A 9,927-nucleotide genomic window follows, 5' to 3' on the forward strand; every position below is an offset into this window, starting at 1 on the left:
CACTCCAGCCAGAGTAATTTTTTTTTTTTCAAAAAAGTAATCTGATTGTGTGATGTCCCCCTATTTTCAACTCTTTAAACATTTTTCATTGTTGTTAAAGATCAAAATCCTGCATGTCCTAGCTCTCTGGTATAATTTTGTACCATTACCCTTGCTTTCTGCATTTTCAAGTACAATGGCTTTCTTTCATTTCCTTAGAACTCCAAGTACAAAGCTTTTGCGTATTTTGTTCCCTGGAATAGTTTTCCCTGACACTCTTTGCCTAGTTAATGTTTACTCATCTTTCAAATGAGTGATGGGGTGCCTGGGTGACTCAGTTGGTTAAGTGTCTCACTTTGGCTCAGGTCATGATGTCGTAGTCTGTGAGTTTGAGCCCTGTGCTGAGCTTTGTGCTGACAGCTCAGAGCACGGAGCCTGCTTCAGATTCTGTGTCTCCTTCTCTGTCTCAAAAATAGACATTAAAAAAAAAATTGAATGAATGTCAATTTCCTCTAGGGAGCCTGTCATTATCTGCTAGTCGAGGTCAGCTTCTTTTATTATAAGCTTTCATTAAACTATGTCTTTTTCATAGCATTTACTTCATACTATAAATACCCATTAATATTTTTTTAAATGACACTAGAAATGCTCAATATATTTTAGCTTATATAGTGACAAAAGTAGGAGCATCTGACTGGTTCAGTTGGTAGAACATGCAACTCTTGACCTCAGGGTCATGAGTTCAAGCCCCATGTTGGGTGTAGAGCTTACTTAGGAAAAAAAGTAGCAAAAATATTAGAGAACTTTGAATTATCTTAATTCATTAAGACCAAAATAATATAATTTCTCATTAAACTTTTTTTATTTGAGTACGGTGGACACACAATGTTATATTCGTTTCAGGTGTAGTGATTCTCTATACATTTTGCTATGCTCACCACAAACATAGCTATTTGTCACCATACAACAATATTACAATATCACTGACTATATTCCCTTTCCTGTGCCTTTTATTCCCATGACATAGTCATTACATTCCTGGAAACCTGTATCTCCTACTCTCCTTTACCCCTTTTACCCATTATCCCCCTTTCTCTCCGGCCACCATCAGTTTGTTCCTGTATTTATAGGTCTGATTTTGCTTTTCTTTTTTTTATTTGTTTTTTAGATTCCACATATGAGTGCAATCATATGGTGTTTGTCTTTCTCAGTCTGACATATTTCACTTAGTATAATACCCTCTAGGTCCATCCATGTTGTTGCAAATGGCAAAAAAAATCTCATTCTTTTCCATGGTTTTGTCAAATTCCATAATATACCACATCTTTATTCATTCACCTATTGATAGATAGTTGAGATACTTCCATATCATGGCTGTTGTAAATAATGCGGCAATAAACATATAGGGGTGCATATACCTTTTTGAGTTAGTGTTTTTGTTCTCTTTGGGTAAATACCCAGTAGTGGAATTATTGGGTCAAATAGTATTTCTGTTTTTACTTTTTGAGGAACCTCCATACTGTTTCCACATCAGCTGTACCAATTTACATTCCACCAACATTGCACAAGGGCTGCTTTTCTCCACATCCTCGCCAGCACTTGTTACTTCTTATGTTTTTGATTTTAGTCATTCTGACACGTGTAAGGTGATATCTCATTGTTATTTTGATTTGCATTTCCCTGAGATTGGTGATGAATATCTTTTCGTGTGTCTGTTGGCCATCTGTATGTCTTCTTCAGAAAAATGTCTATTTAGGTCTTCTGCCCATGTTAAAATCTGGTTGTTTTCTAGTCACATTTTTGATTATTTGGTTAATGATTCTTTTTCTTACGTGCCTGGAAGCATCATTGGGCCAAGAACCATGTTTCCATTTTGCTACAAGTCCTAGCATTGTTTCTCCAGATCCTAGCACAATTTTGGCTTTCAGAAGCCCCTTATTAATAGCTAATTGAATAGCTAATATTAGATGATATTTACTGTGCTAGGCATTGTTTCAAATCTTTTATATTATTGACTTATATAATTGTGAATATTTATGGAATTAAAGAATGACAATAAATCTGTCTTCTTATCTCATTAGCCTCATCTCTCATCACTTCTGCATTTGTATTTATTCTGTAACCATATTACTTATTATAATTTAAATTGGTTCCATATCTTCCATGTGCTTTTGGTTCCGTATATTTGCATGTGCTGTTTCCTTTCTGTATATTTTCTGTCAAACAAATTCACATTTTCCCCCCAAACTCAGCTCAAACATCACTCCTCAACCCATAAGACTTTTCAGAGTTATAGGTTAGGTGAACTGTCTCAGTGCTTTATATCTGAGTGCTCAGTGCTCATATCTGGCACACATTTTTCTCATAGTACCAACTATATAATGTATTATAATTTTATTTACAGACATGACAAATTCAGTCCCTGTCTTCAAGGAATTTAAAGGAAACTCTTTAAGAGGGCTGAAATTTTCATTGTTGGTCTTAGTAGCTATAAAATAAATGTTAGTAAAAATGAATATAGGTCTAAAATGGTATTATGGTATTCTTTCCAACTGAAGGTTTAGATCTGTTAGTATAATGCAACGATTTTCGGACTGTGGAAACATACATGACAACTTCGTTTTGGGGTTGAGAGAGAAATGGGGTGAGAAATGGTATTGACAAAAAATTGAAACTCCCAGTAATGATCATGTTTTATATTTTAAATTGGTGTGGTATCAACAGGACTACATTTGGTTGTATGGGTTGTGCTTGCACAAAGATGCCTGGTTGAGAGGGTACAAGTAGAGACTGAAATGCATTCTACATTCCACTGTGCTCTCCAGGCTAGGACCACCAATGCTAGATTGCAGCTACCTAGAGGAAGGTATGCCTCTTTGTAATTGATACATAGAGAGGGGTGCCTTTTTTCAATTCACACAAAAGCACAATATAGACTGGTAGTGGCCCTGGAGATCAAGAGCTTTAATCTCAAATTTTAGCATTTTTTTTTCGTTTATTTCATCAGTTGATAGAAGTCTTTAGATCTACATGTACAGGATGTTACTATTATTTAAGAAAGGGTCACAGCTTACTCAGTATTTAATGGATGAGTGGATTCAGGTAACCCATCATATTCTGCATATAATTTTTTGGTTTAATTTTTTCTTTTCTTAAAATGTTTAGTTTTAAGAGACAGAGAGAGAGAGAGAGAGAGAGAGAGAGAGAGAGAGGGAGAGAGGACAAGTGGAAGAGGGGCAGAAAGAGAGACACAGAATCTGAAGCAGGCTCTAGGCTCTGAGTTTTCAGCCCAGAGCCCAATGCGGGGCTTAAACCCAGGAACCATGAGATCATGACCTGAGCTGAAGTTGGATGCCTAACCGACTGAGCCACCTAGGCGCCCTTAATTTTTTTAAATGCTGCTTGAAATAAATAGGTTGTCAGTTACAAGTAGAAAATACTTTGCTTTTTTTCTGCAGAGATTTTAGTTAAATATATATACTTAAATTGAGAGTTCACCTATAGTGGACTCTGGACAAACTATTTTGCATTTTTTAAAATAATAGTATCTTATATATATTTATTTATCTTTGTAGCAGTTAAAGAAGCTGCTTATATCTTGACAAGTGTTGATAATGGCAAGATTGGCATACGTAACTTGGAGCATGCCCTGAAAAGTTTGAATGTTAATTTAGCTGAGGAGGACGTCAGTGAAGCCCTTAAATATTGTGACATCGGTGGTGAGCATTTTTTTTGGCTTGAGATTCTGCTCATTTTTTCCTGTTTATAGGAACCAGTTTTAGAGTGTTTTATATGGAGGTAAAATGCTAAAGGCAGTCGCAGTGAGGCCTAGGTTGATATAAATTAGAGCCAAAATAGTCTGCTAATTTATTTACTGACCGTATCTATCTGTTCATACTCTACATATGCTTATTTAGATAATTAGCATTCATTTCTTGTAAGCATGGGTGGGAAAATACCATTATGTAATAAAACAAAGACATGACATCAGCAGCTTCATTTTGATCTGCAGTCTTTCTTCAGAGGAGACCCAATTTCACCTTTTATTTTGCTTGTCCCATTCTGCTTTTTTAACCAAAGGAAATACCCAAGGTTTCATTACATCTCAGAAGAATAATTATTTAGTCTTGATCATTGTTTCCAAGTGGTCACATATTTATCTTTGTTTTCCATCTTTGACTTCATGTATTGTGAACTTGATCTCCTTTCCTATTTACATCCACTCTTAAGTGTCAAATCGTGTGGGAATACTTCTAGAAGCTGGTGAGTTTTACCAGTTTTAGGTGGCTTTTTATTTGGGGTTTATCTTAACCAGCTTGTTTTTTCTATGGGAATCCCATGAGCATGTCTTAGGTTTAAGAGTACCTCCCCAGCATTGATTGGTTATTGCTTTTGCCATAGATTATTATTGACCTCAATCAATTTTTATGTTTTGACCTGGAGTTTTTCATATCATGAGAGTGGTATAAATTTAGACCCTAAGCCCACATGAGTTGCAGGAGATTTTTCACAGGTGATCTTTTTTACCCACTGCCTCTCAAAATTGGGAAGATTTAGGTCACCCTGGTGTTTACATGGGCCAGTGAATATAATATTTTAATCTCCCTTTCACTGGATTGAAATTCTTTAAGCATCCCAGTTTCATTTGGTATCTAAATTCAAACTCTCCGTGTAGCAGGACCCAAGATTTCTTTTATGAATATGCATGAACATTTAAATCAAGCACCTTGCTGCTTTTGGATCTAATATGTATCCCCAAATAGCTGTAGGCTTAGTATTCACTTGGTTTTCCCCTCTGGATCTCTGTGCCCACTTAACGTTTTATCATTTCCTTTTCATACAACTTGATAATGCATTTATAGAATAAAGTATTTCATACAGCATCTTTAGGAATTTGTAATCATTCCTGTGCTACCCAGCTTGCCATTTTGTTATAAGTTAAAGTCTTTTCATTGTAGGTATAGCCCTATATTTTCTGCTGTGGTTACATTACTGCATTTTATTTCCTGTGTGTGTGTGTGTGTGTGTGTGTGTGTGTGTGTCCCAATAGTTAACATTGTCACCTCTGGCCTTAGACTGCCTTAGTTCAAATACAGCCTCGAGCACTTTCTGGCTCTTGTGACCTAGACAAGTTATTTAATTTCTCTTTGCTTTCATCTTTTAAGGATAGGCACATCAAGCATGTTATAGAATGAATTCTTGTGCATATTTTAGTTAATAAATGTGAAGCATCATAAAAGGATACTTAGTATACATAAGGAACTCAAAAGTTATTTTAAGTTCTTACTTTTGAGTAAGAAGTCAAAAAAAGTGAACTATTAATATCATTAACTGATCAATAGGTGTGGTTCCTGAAAGTATGAAAAATTACATTGAAATAGTTTCAGCCATTTGAGAGAGAAAATAAGGTAGAATGAGATTTTAGGTATTGTTAATCAGAGCCTTTATTTTGTGTACTGACTGAGTATCAGGGTTTTAATGACAATATGCTTGATTTTGATATTTCCGGATAATAATGAGGTGAATTTAAAAGATTTCTTTGAAAGAATTAAAGGAAGTCCACCTTTCAAAGAGTCCGTAGGTAAGTGAATACTTCCAGTTTAAAGAAGTGACTGTAAAATAAAGATAATGAAATCACATTTAAAAAAAATCACTAAATGGATTTCAAGTGTTTAATTTGTAGTCTCTATAGTGTCAAAAAGGATTTCAAGCAGCTTATGCGATATAAAAAAAAAAAAAAAAAAAACAAGTGAAAATGGGACAAAGTTATAAAGGAGGGAAAAGAAATAAAACAGGGTCGAAGAAGATACACAGTAAATACCTTTGCTGTTAATATAAAGTCCTTCCTCAAGAGGAGATAAATTTTTCTTCACTCAAGGGGTTCTGGATCTATGAATTAAATCAGGTGTGGAAATTGGGTGAAGGACCACTACCCTCTGTGCTGTCTCAAGACAGGCCTTTGGAGTTTTCAGGTTTACCCAAATGGACTGGCCATTGATTTCATTTATAGAAATCTTAGCTTCATCTATCTAGTTTCTTTAAATGCTTGGGCCATTAATCCCTGTATCATTCTTACTACCATGTCATTTCTGTGGCCTAACCACATCATTTTGCCCCTGCTGCATAAAGACAATTGCTTGGTCTTTGTCCCCAAAGTTCCTCTCGTGCTCCTTGAAATTAGGGAAACCATTTCAACACCAGCATCTTTCCCTAAACGCCCATGTCTACAGAGAACACCTACCAAAGAACTCTCCGCAAATGCAGACACCCCTGCCAACAATGTATTTCTAAATGCGTTGGGGAAACAAATGTCTTTTTTTCTTCACGTTTGAATATCTCTAAAATTAGAACACCTTTATAATCAATGGCATTATTTATCAAATGTACATTTTTACTGAGATATAAATCACGTACCATAAAATCTCATCCTTTTTTTAAAAAAAAAAATTTTTTAATGTTTATTTTTGAGACAGGGAGAGACAGCATGAACGGGGGAGGGTCAGAGAGAGAGGGAGACACAGAATCTGAAACAGGCTCCAGGCTCTGAGCGGTCAGCACAGAGCCTGATGCAGGGCTCGAACTCACGGACCGCGAGATCATGACCTGAGCCGAAGTCGGCTGCTTAACCGACTGAGCCACCCAGGAGCCCCAAATCTCATCCTTTTAAGGTGTTCAATTCAGTGGTTTTTGGTATATTCACAAAGTTGTGCAACCATCACACTCTACTTCTGGGACATTTTCATCACGTCAAAAAAACCCCTGTACCCTGTAGTGCTTATTTCCCCACTCTCCCCAGCCACTGACAACCACTAGTCTGCTTTCTATCTGTGTTGATTTTTGAACATCATATAACTAGAATTATATAATTTGTGGCTTTTTGTGTCTGGCTTCTTTCATTTGGCATACTGTTGTTTGTTTTTTTTTTTTAATTTTTAATGTTTATTTTTGAGAGAGAGAGAGCGAGGAAGGGACAGAGAGAGAGGGAGACACAGAATCTGAAGCAGGCTCCAGGCTCTGAGCTGTCAGCACGATATGGGGCTCGAACCCACGAAACCATGAGATCATGACCTGAGCTGAAGTCGGCCGCTCAACCGACTGAGCCACCCAGGCGCCCCAGCATACTGTTTTTAAGGTTCACCTGCATTATAACATAAATGAGTACTTTATTCCTTTTCGTGGTAGAATAATATTCTGTGGTTATACCACATTTTCTTTGGCCATTTATCAGTTCATAGACATTTGGGTTGTTTCCCTTTTTTGGCCACTAAGAATAATGCTGTTATGAACATGTGTACATTTTTTTGAGTACAGGTTTTTGTGTGGACGTACATTTACATTTCTCTCAGGTACCTACCTAGGAATGGAACTGCTGGGTCACGTGGTAACTTTACATTCAACTTGAGGAGCTGCTGGAACATTTTCCAAAGCAGCTGCCCCATTTTACATTCCCAACAGCATTGTACATTTCTTTAAATCCTTGTCAGTACTGGGGTGCCTGGGTGGCTCAGTTGTTAAGCGTCCGACTTCGGCTCAGGTCATGATCTCGCGGTCCGTGAGTTCAAGCCCCGCGTCAGGCTCTGGGCTGATGGCTCAGAGCCTGGAGCCTGCTTCCGATTCTGTGTCTCCCTCTCTCTCTCTGCCCCTCCCCCGTTCATGCTCTGTCTCTGTCTCAAAAATAAATAAAAACATTAAAAAATAAAAAAAAAAGTTTTTAAATCCTTGTCAGTACTTGTTACATTGTCTGTCTTTTTTATTCTAGCCTAGTCTCACAAGTATCTCACCGTGGTTTTGTTTTGCATTTTTCTGATGGCTAATAACTTTGAACATCTTTACATGTGTTTACTGGCCATTTAGAGATATGTACCCTTTGCTTATTTTAAAATTGGGTTATTTGTCACGTTGTTAGGGTTCTTATGTCCTGGATACTATAGCTTTATCAGATAGATGATTTGCAAATCTTTTCTCTAATTTTATGGGTCTTTTCGCTTTCTTGGTGGTGTCCTTTGAAGCACAAACGTTTTTAAATTGGGTGAAATCCAGTTTATATTTTCTTTTGTCACTTCTTTTGATATCATGTCTAAACATAATCCAAGATCATTAAGATTTATACTAATGTTTTCTTCTAAGAATTTTATAGTTTTAGCCTTTTAATTTCAATCTTTGATTCATTTTGAGTTAATGTTTGTATGTGGTGTGAGATGGGAGTCCACTTTAATTCTTTGGCATGCAGATAGCCAGTTACCCCAGCATCATTTGTTGACAAGATCATTCTTTTCCCCCTTAAATAAATGGTTTTGCCATCCTTGTAAAAAATCAATTGATCAGAAATGTATGGATTTATTTCTAGACTCCCAGTTCCATTCCATTGATTTTTATTTATTCTTATGCCACATGGTCTTAATCACTATAGCTTTGTAGTAAAGTAATAACCTAAACAGTAATTTTCAACCAGAGCAGGGCATCAAATTTACCTATAAAGCTTGAGTTACCTGGTTCTACTTCTGACTATGATGGAGTAGCTTATGTGAAACCAACCCTCCTGCTGAGAACAGCTAGTAAAATGTGGATTAAATTAAACAGCATCAACAACCACAACTGTTTGAAGGCATTGGAAAGTGACCAAGGCTGTCAAGATTTGTGGGGCTATAAGATAAATATAAAGAGCACGACTTACAGAAACAGCACCTTCTTCTTCTTCTTATTTTGTCTCTGTAACATAACTTTAAGTGAAATAAGGCAATAAAGTTTTGATGTAAACTTCTTTGTAATGCTTCACAATTATTTCAGGGTCCACATATGAAGTATTATGTAGCTGTAGGCATCATGGTTGACCAGTTACATACGTCTACTTGAAAGGCACAGTAGTTAAGAGCATGGGCTTTGGAAATATCGTGCCTGGATTTGAATCCTGGCCCTGCCACTTAATACCAGTGTATTCTTTAGTAAATCACTTAACCTCACAAACCTCGGGGCGCCTGGGTGGCTCAGTTGGTTAAGCGCCCAACTTCAGCTCAGGTCATGATTTCGCGGTTAGTGAGTTTGAGCCCCACGTTGGAGTCTGTGCTGACAGCTCCGAACCCGGAACCTGCTTCAGATTCTGCATCTTTGTCTCTCTCTGACCCTTCCCCGCTCGTGGTCTGTCTGTCTGTCTGTCTCTCTCAAAAATAAATAAACATTAAATTTTTTTTTTAAATCTCACTAACCTCAATTCCTTCATCTGAAAAATGGGGATAATAATGCCTATCTTGGAATTATTATAGGTAATAATAGACTTAAGTAGGTAAAGTAGAAGTACTCAGAAGAGTCTCCAGCACTTAGTGTTCAGTAACTGCTAGCTGTTACAATACACAATGGTTTTTTTTGTTTTTTTTGTTTTTTTTTTTTTTTTTTCAACATTTTTTATTTATTTTTGGGACAGAGAGAGACAGAGCATGAACGGGGGAGGGGCAGAGAGAGAGGGAGACACAGAATCAGAAACAGGCTCCAGGCTCCGAGCCATCAGCCCAGAGCCTGACGCGGGGCTCGAACTCACGGACCGCGAGATCGTGACCTGGCTGAAGTCGGACGTTTAACCGACTGCGCCACCCAGGCGCCCCTACACAATGGTTTTTAAAACTACTAGTAATTTCATGTAAAGTTCTTTTATGCAACTCAAGCCCATTAAGTGAAAGTGAACAATGTACTCTTATTTCTGCTGTTGAAGCACGTTTTTGCTCTTTTTTTTTTTTTCTCAGTTACACAGCTACTCTTCATTACTATTCAAATTCTCCAGAATGATCTAATTGATGTCTCTAGCCTCAAGGCATTATTGATGAACAATGACTTTCATGCAGCTAATGTTTTACTTGATGAAGTATTAAGACATGGACCTGAACATGGTTAGTAGTCTGAATGCATCTAGTTGTAAAGGCCATCATCTACCAGTGGGGATGGGAGATGTATGGATGG

At 37.1% G+C, this 9,927-nt stretch overlaps 1 pseudogene; it reads left to right on the forward strand.

Annotated features, from left to right (window-relative positions):
• LOC145715134 (EF-hand calcium-binding domain-containing protein 13-like) overlaps positions 1 to 9,862 on the forward strand; it is a 99,009-nt pseudogene extending 89,147 nt beyond the window's left edge.
• Positions 9,863 to 9,927: the final 65 nt, after the last annotated feature.

The sequence above is a fragment of the Panthera onca genome, assembly GCF_046562875.1.
Source record: "Panthera onca isolate mPanOnc1 chromosome E1 unlocalized genomic scaffold, mPanOnc1 haplotype 2 h2.Chr16_ul_13, whole genome shotgun sequence".
NCBI classification, from domain to species: Eukaryota; Metazoa; Chordata; class Mammalia; order Carnivora; family Felidae; genus Panthera; species Panthera onca.